Source organism: Apteryx rowi, unplaced genomic scaffold (genome assembly GCF_003343035.1).
Source record: "Apteryx rowi isolate R43461 unplaced genomic scaffold, aptRow1 scaffold_115, whole genome shotgun sequence".
In the NCBI taxonomy this organism is placed as follows: domain Eukaryota; kingdom Metazoa; phylum Chordata; class Aves; order Apterygiformes; family Apterygidae; genus Apteryx; species Apteryx rowi.
In genome coordinates, this window is record NW_020447364.1 from 823,566 (window position 1) to 839,332 (window position 15,767).

Below are 15,767 nucleotides of genomic sequence, written 5' to 3' on the forward strand. Positions count from 1 at the left end.
TGATCAGTATAACTCCACTTTGTGAATCAATGTAAAGATTTACACGTGGACATTGCTGTCCTTAAAAAGTTCAAAGTAAGAAACAAATTAACCAGTTATTTTCTTCTTTTCTGACCTCCATTCCTAGATTGTACCATTTATCRCCTGTGAGACATCCAGACCTGGAATGGAAATAATAACAAAGGGAATTGCAGTGCTCTCAGTTCAAGGGATTGGTGGTGTTTCACAGTAGGCTCGCCCCCCCACAGCCAGCTTTAGAGAAGAGATTGGTAGCTTTTCAACTGCATAGTGTGATGTTATCAAATATTTTGAACTGTAATCTTGCAATTACTATTAATGTAGCATTAAAAGATTATTTAATGAAGAAGATCGTGCAGAGAACAAGCAGTATAATGGCTCCAAGCAGCTTGCCTCCCACATACCTGGAAAAAAACTCCCTACTGCTACAGAGGGAGGAAGAACAGCTAGTGCCAGTTCTAAACAATAGGTTTCACACTATATCTGTTAAGACCTGTTGCTTTTGGCAACAAAAAGTGACTCAGAGGCATGAATTTAAATTTTAAAAAGTGGTACTCGGTGATTAAAGACAAACAGAGAATATTCTAGTTTATGCTGTGCATTGTTTAGTATTCAAAGGTAGTTGTGGAGGTGTTGGCTGTCTGAGCCTTCCTTTCTACCAGGTATTGTTTAACCTCTCTATGCACTTCAGGGCCTGATCTTGTTCTGACAAAAACACAGGTAATTCAGAAGCAGTTACCCTGGTGTAAACCATGTCTGAGTAACAGAAGAACCAAGGCTGTAGTTTTGCTTTAGAACTGAGATGTATTTGATGTTTTAAATGTATGTATCTGTTGCTTTAGTGCTTAGTTGGCAGGACCCTAATATAGCACATCACATCTCACTTTGGTATCTATGACGGTGACTGTATGGCTTTTCCTTAAGCCTTCTTTTGATGTATCTGGTTTTTCTCTTTAAAACATACCAAAAACCGAGTAAAGTGTGATGATGTTAATGCATGTCTAAATCCAGACAAGCTGGTAGTTGTACTGGGAGTTCTAGATTGCAGGAGTTTTCAGAAATTGGTGCACATTAAAGAGCGCGTGTGAAAGGATACATTATAAACAGGGTAACAGTCCTTCAATGTTTAAAAAAAAAAGTCAGAAGAAAAGGTTACTGGGTCTGATGGAGTTACAGCTATGATGGTCCAAACTCAGGCAAGGCAAATTTATAGAAGAGGATTTTATTTTTTTGGTCTGCTAGTATAGCAGAAGTGGCAAGCATTCCATGCAAACTTTTCCTTGTGTCATGTTTCATGGATGTACTGAAGGAAAATCCTTTAATGAAATGGGTGTTGGAGCAGGTCAGTGTATTTGTGGCTTAGCATTAAACTTTCATTAGGACTGTGAGGGTGTCAGGATTTCTTTCTGTAAACTAAAGAACATCACCAGGCTGAGACAATGTGAGAGTTTTGATATACTGATTGAATTCCTGCTGTGTTGCTTGTCAGTACCTTACTCTATAAAGACTGATCAGATATCTGCAAAATAGTGCCGTAACAATACAGCTGAAACTCTACCTACTTTCAGACAGCCATCCCTTTGCGGTTTACGGCAATTGGCTGTAAACATTAAATCATTAGTATCTGGAGTTTCTCTATTTGCTAATTGTGGTTTGCTCTGTCCTGATTTTTTAATATCAATGGGATTATGGAATTCAGGTACAGGATATCCAGAACACCACGTTTCCCTCTGTACACAGGATGAGTCAAGGTTATAACTAGTCTTTAACTCTTCTTGACATAGCAGGAGGCTGTATCTGCTCCGCTGGTGCATAAACACCAAGTTCTAACCTGGTTTTCAGCCTCACGCCTCTCTCTGGGTTGGTGCTGAGCACTCATTCTGTACAGAGTTAATAGAAAATCATTAAAAAATGAGGGCCTCCATTGCTATTTTCAAGACTTTTTTCATTTTTATCTTGCACTCTGCCCTCTATGAGCAAAGATGAGCTATTTACACAACACTTGTTACTAAGCCAAAGAAAATCCTGCATCTGACAAAACCTAATTGTTTGACTGGGAATATAAAATAGTGATCATATCCATTTCTTTATACATGTCTGAAGTTCAGTGTTTCCATCCAATTTGTTGAACAGTAAGCCTGCTTTTCTTTCATCTTTATTCGTGATTGCATCTATAAACCATGAATAATTAGAAATAATATTTGAAACAAAGGCTTTTGGGGGTTATATTAATCAAGGAGAAAAGTGTTACTCATGAAAGTTTATAGGATGAGCCCAGCTACCAACAGAATATTATATCTGCTACACTATTATTCTTTTCTAGGACTCCTAATCACAACTTTTGTAGAAGTATAATATTTTTTCAATGCATTATATGTATTTTTAAATGAAAATAATATTGCATTTAACTTCACAATGACTTCGGGAGATTAGTGTGATTCAACCCCTCTTACATATGAGGGAATTGCCTAAGTGATTTTCAGGGCATATGGCCTAGAAATGGAACTACACGTCTTGAATGAGCTCCAGCAAATTTCATGTGCTCTTCTCCTTTCACTGCATCTTTGTTGATACAGAGTACAAATTAATTCAGTCTTCCAAGTAAACTGCAGTAGATTGAAAACCTACCTGCCTCTTCCTCTGCAATCATCATTTTCCATGGTATCTCTATTCCACTGGGCACTGAAACCTTCAAAAATAGCCAGAAGTTCATGAACACAGGAGGGAATTTTCCTGAGAACTGGTCAAACCTTTGAAATACATTGCTAGAGGGCAAAAAGAGTGATCGTGGATTTCAGTATGTTGAAAACTGTAATCCAATTTCTTCTTGATTTATTCTTTTCTATGATAAGTTTTTCCTCAATCTATAATAAGGTTTTTTTTTCTCAATAAACCACTGCTGGCCATGCATCTGCCCTTTCCTTCTCTCACCTCTGTAGGTTAAATAAATGGAACAGAAGAAGGAAGTGGAAGAGGTTGGCCTGCTACAGAGGAAAAAAAAGTCATAGAAATACATGGAGTAAGAGAAGATCACATAAGAAACCTGTAGCAGAAAAATAATTTTTACCATCTGTTTCCCAGTTCTCAAGCTTAAACAGAATGCATAAAAAGTACATAGCAAAGAGTAGCATTTTATGAGTTTATGATACTGCAGTATTTCTTTCTGTTAGCAACTCAAGAGAAAGAGCTGGGCTTTTAAAATGACTGTTTGTACAATACATTCAGCTTCAGGATGCCAATGCACTTAACCTTGTTTCTAAGCACCTTCCAAGCTCTTAAATGCTTTTACAAATTAAGCTTGAATGTTAGCATTCACTGCTATCTGAAGTGCAACTTATTACTGCTAACAGTTCCTCCTCCTCTTTGGAATGCCACTCAGATTTTCTCTACTGTAATGATTAAAGATAGCCAAACAAAATAAGCAAATGAAAGGACTATTTTTAACATGCAAACCCTGACAAATTTATCAGTTATGTTTCAACAACTTTTCAGTTGATAATGAAATTGTCATCTCTGTTTTCATTATGCTACAATGCTGTATCTCGTGATATAAATTCATGAGGTYTCATTTTAATCCTGTTGGTGATGTTATTGCGAATCTGGGCTAACTAATGAATGTTACATTTAGAATTTATTCTAAGCATACTAAACTTTGTTGGAAAACAGTGACAGTATGATGGAGCTGTTTGAATATGGTTGTGGGTATATGAGTAATTTGTAACTATATTCACTGATTAGGCAAAAGGAATGAAAATCTTAATACTGGTTCTTATTTGAGTAACACCTGTTTAAAAACATCACTTTCTCCATGAACCAGTTCAGATATAGACAGTAAATATTTTTCTATAAATGCTCAACTAAAATCCAAATTCATAGTCTCTCCACTGAATCCAAAAGAAGCAAAAATAACCTTTCTTCCATTCCTTAAATAAAAATATGCTGATCATATGTTAATTAATTGCATTAAAATTTAAGAGGAAACATGCAGTTATACTACATAGGTGCAAAATTATTAGCCAAATTTTCATTATTATATACAACTTGAAAACTGAACTTCTTATCATTATTTATTATTGGCTGCCATGCAATATTTATTTGCGTAGTTTGCATAATGTTGTAATGAATAAGGAAAAGCTTTACATTCCATTGGTGTTTTAATCACTTTTCTGTATTTTTATCTGCAATCTGGGTATGTCTTCTGTTTTACACAGAGGCTTTGTTCTCAGTTTTTGTTCTGAAGAGTTGTGGAGCTGAGATGCATAACTTCCAGCTATTACTGAAAAGCAAAGTCAGGAAAGTGAGTTTCTTGAACTTCGGTACAATGTACTTGTGTCAAAAGACAGTATTTAGTATCATTAAAGTTCAGGCACACTGAACTGGAAATCTGATATGTGCACATGAATTTATACATATGTATTCAATGTATACTGCTGTCACTTCTACATTAAGGCCAAATGCAGTAATCACAAATATTGTACTCGGATCAAAAATCTAATTATCGATGGGATGGCATGGAGTGCTTAACTGGAGTAGGAAAGTTTATGAATGATGTAAAACTAAGAGCCACTGAAGTTTAGGTATATATCATGTTACTTTTGCCTTCTCCCAGTGGGTGTAGAAGATACAAGTAGGTCAGATGACATGAATGGGATACCAGTTTATTCACTTCAGCAGCTTGCTTTCAGCATGCTCTGAAATCCACAGATAGGGTTCTCTTGCAAATGGTTAAAATTAATTCTGCTACGGTCATTAAAAATAATGACTGTAAAACAGATTTGCTTCAGAACCAAATCTGGCTAGGCTCAGACTGATCTTGCCGTAGCGTAATTCTGCAGTTTTGCTATTTGCTCACGTTCTGAGGATTTTGTACCCATGTGACAGAGTGGGGGATCACTGGCAAGTTTGTTTTTCTTAGTTTGGCATGTCTTGCGCTTTTCTATAAAAGAGCGAGAATCTGAAGAATCACTGGCTGTAAGTATGGGCGAGTTTGTAAATGTGTGTATTTAAACTGAACACTGAAACTTTCACTTCTTACAATAAGGCTTTGGAAATGATCTAGAAACTTCTGAGTGGAGTTTAATGCAATCTTGGTTTTGGTACAGTCAGTAAATACGAATGCTCTTCCCTCTGTGGATGGGTAGATCGCTGGAAAAGTCAAGTATTACTGCTCTGGTGATTCTGCTTTCCATTGGCATGCTCTATAAAGCTTTTGTTTTCTAAAGATCCCTGTATCCTTTGCTGCCAATCTTTGAGTTGTTTGTGAGGGAATACAGACCTGAGTGTTATCCAGTCAGGCTCCCCTGATATGTGCAGGCAGAGTAATTTTTGTAGAAAATTTTACTTACCGAAAAACAGACTTTCAGTATGGAGCACTAATTTTCCTGAGAAAGTGAGTCAAATTTTGCATGAGAAGAGGTCCTATATTATCAGCAACCTAAAACTGGGCTTTAGCCTTCCCTCAGTAGTCCTGGAGGAAGTTGTGAGATTTTGGCTTATATTTACCAAAATAAGAACACTTGCTTAAGAGTTAAGGTAGATAAAAATGGCTTTTGGGGGGCCCATATTCATTCCATTTAACTTGAGATACATAAGCACCTAAATAAAGAGCATTGTATCCCTTGGCCTCCTCCATATCCACAGCCGGTTCAGGGCCAAAGACAGCCATCAAAACTCCGAATCACTCATTGCAAAATATTGACTGGCCGGTCGCAGGTGTTTAACTCATTGCCTCATTCTCACAGACGCCGAGTCCTGTAACATGTCTGTGCTTTATGATCCTCCTTATTATGTCTGTCGTAAAAGATGCCTCTAAAGTTACGAGCTGCCTTTTTACCCCTCTCGTAGCTCACGTGTAAGCTATCTCATATGCTTCTCCTACTGTTTCTTCATCACGTCAAGAGCCTAACCTGCATTTAATTGTAACCTAAGTAGCTTGCTTTCCCACTGCACACATTAAAGAGTAAATTCTGAATGCCTGGACATAACTAGTACTTATCATAGTAAATAGCATATTCATCTCTTTCGCAGCAAGACAATTTCAAGCTGTGAGACTTTTCTGCTCTCTGAAATGTCACCACTTAAACTGTGGCATGGTTTTCCCATGAGTACACATTGAAAAGGCCTTTACTGAAACACAGCTTGGAAATGTAACCTGCACGTTATATTTAAGCCAATTTTATAGCACTCAAAATTGGATGAACGCATACAATACCCACACAGTAGAGACATGGAATTTATTTCAGTTTTTTGCTTCAGAAACTGGTCCTGGGTTTAACAAGTTTCTTCAGTTTTGAATTTGGTTTTATTTAAAGTCATTTGCCTGTTTTGTGAAAGCTTTTCTCTATCATTAGGCTTCACAACTGCAGATATCATTAGTTTCGCTTCTCTCTGAGGTGATATTCATCAAAACAAAAACTCAGGTACTGTATATATCATTTCCGAACCTTGAAGTGAATGACACTAAAGCCATCCTGAAGTTTAATAGTTTCTTGGATCCTGACTTTGCAGGGGGAAATCTCTTTTACAGGTGAAAGATTATGGAGTGTGCTTTTGGGGAAGAACGTTAAGAATATGGAAGAAAAGGAAAATGAATTATCATACTTAATGTGTTTGATGCATTTATTTCAGTTCTGAAATAAAACATACAGCAGTGTGTCCGCAGGTAGACACATGCATCACTGTACGCAACCGAGATGTCCTGAAAAGCCTCCTTTCATTCGCAGTGCCGTATTTCATAAATCCCAGAGAAACTACCGGAAAGAATTCTGAAAAACTCACCAGGAGGAAAAAAAGTTATGAATTAATTAAAAAACATAGATTGAATTAAAAATATAAATTGATCAATTTCTGTCAGCTTCTAATGTCAACAGTAGACGGATGGGCAGCAGAGCCGGCAGCGCTGCCACTGGGATTCCTCGCGGAGGCCTGGGGAGACGCTAGTGCAACCCTGACAAAACATGACCTCACCCGCTGCCAAGTAAGGCCAGGAGGGAATTTTTCTAGAAATGCTAATGAATGACAGATCAAGCCAATAAAGGATTTCAGTCCAGAACTATCCATCATATTTGGGCCTTTTTTGTTTGAAAAACACCTGACCATATTTCTTCTGTGTGACAAAATACAGAAAGCACATGCTTTTGAATGATTTTTGTTTGTAATCAATGGAATCGAGTCACCATATTATTTTTCAGTAGCACTAAAAAGGAGGAGGAATGAACCTGCTTTCTCTGTGGTATTTATAAACTTCAGCTAGATTAATGAGCAGCTAGCAATTATTGCACACACAAATATGACTTAGTTTGGACTAATCTGTCAGCTTGTTATTTTGGGGCTTGGTTTGGTTTGCTTTTACTGTGGTGTCAGACAATGGAAAAGTTACTTTGTAAAATCGTGTATGAATTTCTTATTCCTTGTTTGAAGACCAGCAACATGTCATGCTACATTTAAGTGGAAAGGGAAAAAATTGTGCTTTTATATTTTGTACAGGCTGCAAAGGCATGGTTAAATAAGTGAATGTATTTCATAAAGCCTGGACTATACCTAACACATGGAGAGCTACAAAGGGCAAAACCATTTGTCTGCGTTTTGTATTAATGGTATTCCAATATACCCAAACTGGTGCAAGTCAGTATACTAAAACCAGCTGGGGGCTGGTACTCGTGAATGCCGTGCTGGGCAGAAAGCCCTGACCAGGGACTGGGCTGCGCCACGATGCTTTGGGCTGCGCCGGTGACATCTGCAGTGCCTGCCCAAACAGTCGATCCCTGCACGACCACATCAGTGTCACTTGGGGTGGTTTGTACAAGGGCACATGCCCGGGCACTGGCAGCCAGGGTGGGCTGAGCACCTCGGAGGAGAGCTAGGCTTTGGGCACCTTGCACCACCTGGAGCCAGCGCTGGCTGAGCCTGTTCCCTTGGGTGGCTTGAAGCCCTTCATGCCTGACCTCCCATGTTCAGTTTCTATCTCCTCAGTAAAACCCAAGAAGTCAGATTAATGACTTTTACTTGTTTGTCCATTTTTGACAGGAAGCAATTACAGCTGGCAAATACTGCACGGCATCCGATGTGCACTTTCACTTGGTGTTTATGGTTACCAGAGGAGATTTCCTCTCAGCACACTTCCTTTCACTAAAGGAAGAATAGTCTGACATGCAGTTAGTCCTTGCTGTTTTAGTCATTTAGCGTTGAAGCAAGCACTGCAATATAGCACTTATTCGTTTTACCTGGATTTATTTCTACTTTCCTTTGCGCCGATAACCAAATACCTCCAGTTGCATGGTTATGTTTCATTAACTGGATTTCAAGCCTTTACTGTTCATGGCTTTAATGGAGAATCCAGTACTGAAAACGCAGAGGTCCCAATCTCCTTAGGAGCCTGGGAATCAGAGTATTCAGAGCTTTTTTAAATTAAAAAAAAAAAAAAAGCCTCATAGAGGAATTTTTAGGAACTGTTGTCTAGCCGCAGGGTTAGAAGGAGGCATATATGCTCACGAAGTACAAATTATGGGTGAAGTTTCCAGAAATGCTAAATCCCACTGTAAGTGAAAGATGCTTATACTTTTGAGACTACCTGTCACGAAGGCTGTATAGCTATTGCCAGCATGACACTGAACCTGAATTAATATGCCTTTATCAGAGACTTGGGCGGCGCTGAACCCCAGTGTGAGTGACTTGCCTGCAAAAGGTCCCAATGACATGCTATGCTGTCCTGCACCCTTGGAAATCTTACTGGTCTCTTGTAATGTCTGTGGAAACGTGGCAAACCAAGATTTCCAGAGGTTCCTAGCACTGTCATGGCCTCTGTCTCATTCTTCAGAAAATGTGCAGTCATATTGAGAAGAGGTTTGCACTATATTAATTTTTGTTGTTAACTACGCTACTCACCAAATAGTGTCATTAACCATCTTAGAAATGTGGTGCTAAATTAAATCAAGGACAGTGCTAGTTTCTGTATCTTCTCAAGCTTAATCCCCTAAAGGAAGYATGTGTGGTGCATAATGTGACTGAACCAGGTCTTTAGAGTCCAAGACCTGACTATCACCTGCAAAATACATACAGATGCATAAACACACCTCTGTGCCTATGTAAATGAGTGTCTGTGTGTGTGTACCTATATTCACATACAAAAGTGAGCCAAATTGTTGTGTTTTAAATGAATGAGTTGGGCTTGGAATGCAGACAGCCAAGCCATAACTTAAGAGCGATTGCACCGATTGCTGTAATCTAAACAACAGGCTCCCATTTTTTCCTTCAGTCTCCACTATATTTTTATTTCCCTGCCTATGCATAGGTCAACTAACTTGTGATAAAAGTCATACTTCTTCACTTTCTTAAAAAAAATTAAAAAAAATGTATATTATTTTGCTCTTTGGGGGGGGGGGGAGGCTTGCTTGGATGATGTAAACAGTGCTGAAAACAGCACCAATAGTTCCAGCTTACTCTGTTTGCAAATCTAGTTGTGCAAACAATTGTGGGCCTTTTTAACAGAAAAATTATTTTTTCCTCCTAACTGCAAATCAGCCCTCAGGAAACGAGTAGAGGGTGGAAGCATGTGGGCCTGATTCTGCTTTTGGTGTGACCCTTAGCAAAATTTCTGTGCCAAAATCATAATGGAGCTTGATGCTGACAGCTGGCATAAAGTATGCTGCATTTGAAGCAATTGAGTTAATGTTCAAGACTCTGACAATCGGAGAAGGAGGTTGGCATAATTATATAAAGATATCTCCAAAAGTGCCATGTATTTTGCAAGACTGAATTTTAAACTCTTGATTTAAATTAATAAAGATTCAAGAGTTTATAATTTGTTTATTTATTGAAATCAAATGCAGTCCATGTTTCTAACTAATTGAAAAGTGTGCTTGTGATAGAGAAAGTATTTAATTTGGGCAGGCAAGCCACCAGACTTCCAAATAAAGATGATGAATTGCAAATTCTCAATCTTAATCCCTGTAGGCTGACAGTTACCCCTTTAAAAGCAGCATTTGAGTGATATACTATAGCTGGTAATAGCACACAGCTGCAGAGTAGGAAATCCCATTGCTGTTTTGCAAAGCTTTTATTTTGCCTCATTCATTTATTTTTCAAAATGATACTTTCTTTATTTAGAATAAAAAACTTTTTGCCATTATGAGTGGACTGGATCTTTAACAAACAATTGCCTGTTCGTTTGCCAAATGCAAAAATTCATAGTGATCAGTTCAGAATTTACTTTGCTTGCATATAGCATTTTCATGAGCATAAATTTATTTGCAATTTTGCAATCTCTCCCCCCTCTAACTGTAAAGAACACATTTCTGTTATACATCCTGGCATTCAGAATACAAGATCAAAYGCAAAGAGGCTTTTTCTGTTTTTAATGTATAAAGCATGTGTCCAACAACAGCAACAAAATCAGTGCCAGAAGAAGCAGTCCATAGGGAAGCAGTAATTTGTGTGTCTGCACATTATTCTGTGTCTATGCACATATTAACCCTGGTATACAGTAAATTGTGTTACCATGGCAGCCCTCACATGGAAAGTTATATACTAGTAGAGTATCTCTAACAACCACCAACAGGGAATAGGCATGTTCTGGCAAATGCAGAAGGGTGTAGGTTTTTTTTTTTCCTCGGAGGAAGCAATGCACTGTAATTAAGGATGGGAAAACTGGGTTGCGGAAGGGAAGAAACAACCCAGTGTTTGCCCCAAACTTAAGGCCAGGGATGTCAAAAGCCCTCCCTCTCTCCCTTTTCCCATGCGTAACCACCACCATGACTCCCAAGGGCGGCAATGCTGTCACCTTTAGTCAAAGCTGCCATTAAAATTCTGTCTTACGGTTTTCATTCTGTATACTTTTCACTGAGGCATTTACAAGGCATTTCGCTTACATTAGCTTTTGTGTCCAATTTTGAGATCAAACTTCTTTCTTTATGATGGAGCTAATTTCTCAAGGGCAAGCTGTTATCAATGATGCTTACAGTTCCTCAGCACTGCATGTTATCACATGCTGTTTTATATTTATAGTTGTATGTACAACTTTGCCAAAATTCAGCTTTTGGGCTGACATTTTGAAACACATACTGTTTGCCTTAATTTTTTTTTTTTGYAATATATTTAAGCAAAAATGGTTCAGCCATTTAGGAGAGGCAATTAGAGGAAAAAATATTCTTTAATCCCATTAGGAAAAAAAATTCAACAGTTTTACTGGGGTGTTTAGTACCTGCTGGTTTGAAATGAAGTCTTGACATTAGTGATAGGGAAATGATACCATCACTCAAAGAGAAAGTGCAACAGAAATGAGAGGAGACGGTGTTAGTGTTTTACCATGCAAAAACCAACACTCATGAGAGTGAATTAGGGTCAGCACTCTGGGTCAGTCATCAGAGGTTCAGAAAGAAGAAGAAAAGAAAAAAGACAAGACAGACACTCCCAAGAGCTATAAGCTCATTGTATTGGCTGACGTTTAATGGAAAAGCAGTGCTCCTGTCAGCTGGTGTACTACATAATAATGTTAACACCACTACAAACAGGTTGTGGTTTATTGCTTCAATTTCTTATGTACTGGCAAGAGAATTAACAAGATTGATGCATTAGGATCTTAGATCTCAGTCAAATTAGGTGACTAAGAGGGTGATGAAAAGAATGCTTGTTCTTTGAAGGAGCACAATTCCATCAGAAACTTGTTACATCCTAGCATCAGACCATTTGATGAGCTGCTGATTTAACAGCACACTTAGCAGACAGTAGTTACATTGATAGGGGCAACTACTTAATCAGTCCTTTAAAGATATTACGTTCAGAGTGATTTAAAGGGATATTGTGCCTTAGTAAGTGTGCTGTGAGTATGAATATGTTCTGCATGAAGTGAATGCAAAAATGAGGATGCGTCATGTATACTGTCAGTGTCTTTCTTTGGACGTATGTCTAAAAAAGAAAAAAGCTAGTAAATACAAAACTAACAGTAGCATTTTGAATATGATACTTACTGGAAGGAAATAACAGTTAATGGAAATGCACAGGGAAAGAGAATACTAGCTATCACAATCTATGGATTTTCACTGCAGAGAAAGAAAGAGTAATGAAGTGCAGTAAAATACAGGAGAGGATATTTTTGAAGATGCAACAGTGAGTAAAGTGCTTGATTTCCACTGTCTGACTTCTATGACTCGGAGGATTTCACAGAATCACAGAATCGCTGAGGTTGGAAGGGACCTCTGGAGATCATCTAGTCCAACCCCCCCTGCTCARGCAGGGTCACCTAGAGCACRTTGCACAGGATTGCATCCAGGCAGGTTTTGAATATCTCCAGAGAAGGAGACTCCACCACCTCTCTGGGCAACCTGTTCCGGTGCTCTGTCACCCTCACAGTGAAAAAGTTTTTCCTCATGTTCGGATGGAAGTGTCTGTGTTTCAGTTTGTGCCCGTTGCCTCACGTCCTGTTGCTGGGCACCACTGARAAGAGTCTGGCTCCATCCTCTCGACACCCTCCCTTCAGATACTTGTACACGTTGATAAGATCTCCTCTCAGCCTTCTCTTCTCCAGGCTAAACAGGCCCAGCTCTCTCAGCCTTTCCTCATAAGAGAGATGCTCCAGTCCCCTAATCATCTTTGTAGCCCTTCGCTGGACTTGCTCCAGTAGTGCCACATCCCTCTTGTACTGGGGAGCCCAGAACTGGGCACAGTACTCCAGATGTGGCCTCACCAGGGCTGAGGAGAGGGGGAGAATCACCTCCCTCGACCTGCTGGCAACACTCTTCCTGATGCAGCCCAGGATACCATCGGCCTTCTTGGCCATTTCCCTCATAATCACAAATGTATCCAGGAATGTTGACTGCTTTTCAATACCTGTCTCATATAACAAGTGGCTCGAGGAATAAATCTTGCATACCACACCAAACAAGGGTAAGCTGGCTTGGTATGAAGGGATCTGTCAGTGCTTGTAGATATGATACTGCATTTTGTATCTGATAAATATCTGTGGAGGATCAGCATGGGAATTACTTTCTAAAGTGCCAGAGACAACATTTAAAATAATTAATAACAAAAAAGGGGGAGGTGGTATTAATGTATTTGAAATATCTGATGTCAGAGAATGACTGAGGTACAGGGTGTTTTATGCCAGCTGACTAATCCAACACTGAAATGAGTGCAGCTCTCACATAGATGATGCCATTCATTCTGGGCTGGTATTTGTACTCTGTAGCTTACCTGCCTCAGTTTACAAGGCTCTGCCGATTACATGGGGGCAGAGGATGAGGATATGCTCCATCTGGTAGTTTCATCCTCCTCACCAAGGTTGCTGCCCTGTAGGGCTAACATTATGCGGTGTGAACATCTTCGCTGGCACACAAGAACCTCCCTCTCTTGCCCTGGAATCAACATATCTGATATTCTCCTTCAGCTACCCACAAAATGCTACAGTTAGGCAAAGGGCCACCCTTATTCTGGCTTGTTCTTTCCAGTAATACTCCAGTGGGTTGATGGAGCAGTATAATGTAGTCAGTGTAGCCTAGAGTCTAGTGTCCCCCTGGATAGCTGGGGCATTGCAGCATCCCAAGCAGATGGCATGGAGCTTTTCCCCAGCACAGAGTTTATTAACTTTTGAAAACAGCTAGATCTTTAAGGTCCATCACAGCAAGCACAAAAATAAAGGAGTGAAAATAAAAACAGGCTTTGCTTAGGGCATGGGAGCTATTCATTTTGTTGAGGAGAAAATGAGGCAAGGCAGAGTCATTAGGAGGGCTCCTTATGAAAGCAGGAGTTGCTTGGGAAATTACAGTGCCATTGACTAGAATACATGGAGTACAAAAGGGAGATATAATAAGAGGAAAGCAGTTATGCACCTAAGCCCTGAAATGTAGCATTACATCCATCCTGAGAGGTAATCATTCCTGTCATTACTATGCTGTAAGATCACTCAGTCCTAGCATGGTAGAAATCCAGGAGCTCAACACATCAGTCAGGTAGGTTTTCGTAACCCTTTGCTTCTGTAGTTCAGCTGGAGTTCAAAAAAAGCATATAGTGGCACTGAGGCAGTCAGTCACTCATGGTTTCTAGCAAACCTTATAAGTAATGACTCATAGACCTCCTTAATTGAAATAAATTAGATTTTCTTTACATTACTATTTTGCAGAGTCATTTGAAAGTGCAATGGTTCTTGCTCAGGAACTGACCTACTGGTACTTGCAGTTGTGGCTTCAGAATGGAAATTTTGGGGACACATGATATATGTTTGGTCACATATTTCTATCTTCTCTTAAGTCATCTCTGGTCTTCCTCTTAATTGCTATTGTTGTGTTTTGTTTTGTTTGTATATATGATCTGCGTCATATAACTGAGCCATGCTTGTGCAATTAGCATAACAGAAGCGGCAGGTATCACACTAACAGAGTGGTGATAAAAGTGGCCAGAGGCGACTGCTAACTGAACAGTGTAAAGAGGTATGACATACTGTCTACGCTAGAGACACTGGCAGTACAGAAATGAAGAGTACTCTCAGTGTCTATTTGACCACCATGCTGCCTATGTGCAGCCACTAATGACTTTACCAGGTTTAATCGTCAAAATCGTGCCCTGCGCCATGCTGTAGAGCCCATTCAAATTGTTCCTAGTGCTGTCTTACAGATCCAGGACATGACTTGGAGAAAAGGTCCTGCACTCTCTCTGTGAAGCAGCCAGAGAAATAGGAAAGTAAACGTTTGAGTTATTTACCACAAAGCCTGACAAGATACAGAACCTTCTGACATCTCTAGAGGATAAAACTCCGGCAATCCCTGCCAAAAAGACAGTCTTGGAGAATGAGATGGAAAATCATATGTTTTATTGAAAGATTCAAAGTGAAACCAAGACAGAAAAATTACTGCATAGTGGTACAAATAATTGTGGATTCATCACAAAAGACATGTAGGTTCTTAAGAGTAGATTGAACCATTCTGATGACCTTAAGATACCTGCACTACCAAGTCACAGAATTGTCCCCATTCACTTATGTGTCCTGTTCTTGCTCTCTTACTGTCCTAGAGCACATCCTGCACAGTCGGTCTATATCTAAAGAATTCAAGTGCTGGAGAATTCTCTACAGCTGTAGGTATATAGTCATATTGCTCTATTGCTCTCAGTATTTATTACCAAAAATATAAAGGCTTCTTTCCTCTCCCCTCTAAAACCTAATTTCTGTTTTCACTAATGCCTCTTTCTGCTAACCTGTCCCCATATTCATAATGAATATTCTTCCTTACTTATGTACCCAGAGTAAATCACCTTTTGACCTTCTTGGGGATAACCTAAACAGCCGGAGTTTCTTGAGTCTCCAACTGCAGGACATGTTCTGCAGTCCTGAAATCTTTGCAAACCAGTTTCTGGATCATTTCCAGCTTGTCAACAAGCTCCTAAAATATGTGGGTTGAATACTTAGGACTTATCACTGTGTCAGAGGGCTATTTACTATTTTATGTATATTCTCAGGGCAAGCATTAATGAATATTTGGCTGTATCTGTCCTTATCTGCTGGGATGCACACAGTATAGACCAGGATCTCAGTCACCACCACATATAGATCAAGCATCTGCTCAAAACATGTAGTTTTTGTTCAGTCTTGGCAAGTGTACCCAGGAACCCAGAAGTGCCTGCCCATCTGGTAATATACACATAGTGCCTGTTGCTTTCGAGTGCGAATCCTGTCCGTCTTATGCCGTGTGCTAGAAAGAGAGAATTTAAATTTTGCTTTCAGATTTGTAGACTGAAAATACTGAAAAGCCTGCTCAGCTGGAGGA

General features: G+C 39.3%; 1 protein-coding gene across 10 annotated transcripts in view; it reads left to right on the plus strand.

Moving 5' to 3' along the window:
• FMR1NB (FMR1 neighbor) overlaps positions 1-15,767 on the plus strand; it is a 105,278-nt gene that overhangs the window by 59,730 nt on the left and 29,781 nt on the right. For 2 of the 10 annotated variants that reach the window (XR_003255811.1, XM_026080050.1), the window contains one exon: positions 6,545-7,161. The exons of 1 other annotated variant lie outside the window; for it this stretch is intronic. The gene's annotated coding sequence lies outside the window, so the exon portion shown is untranslated. Of the gene's footprint in view, positions 1-6,368; positions 7,162-15,767 lie in introns of those variants that run through there. 7 more of the 10 variants (XR_003255812.1, XM_026080067.1, XR_003255838.1 and 4 more) reach the window with 5 other exon arrangements.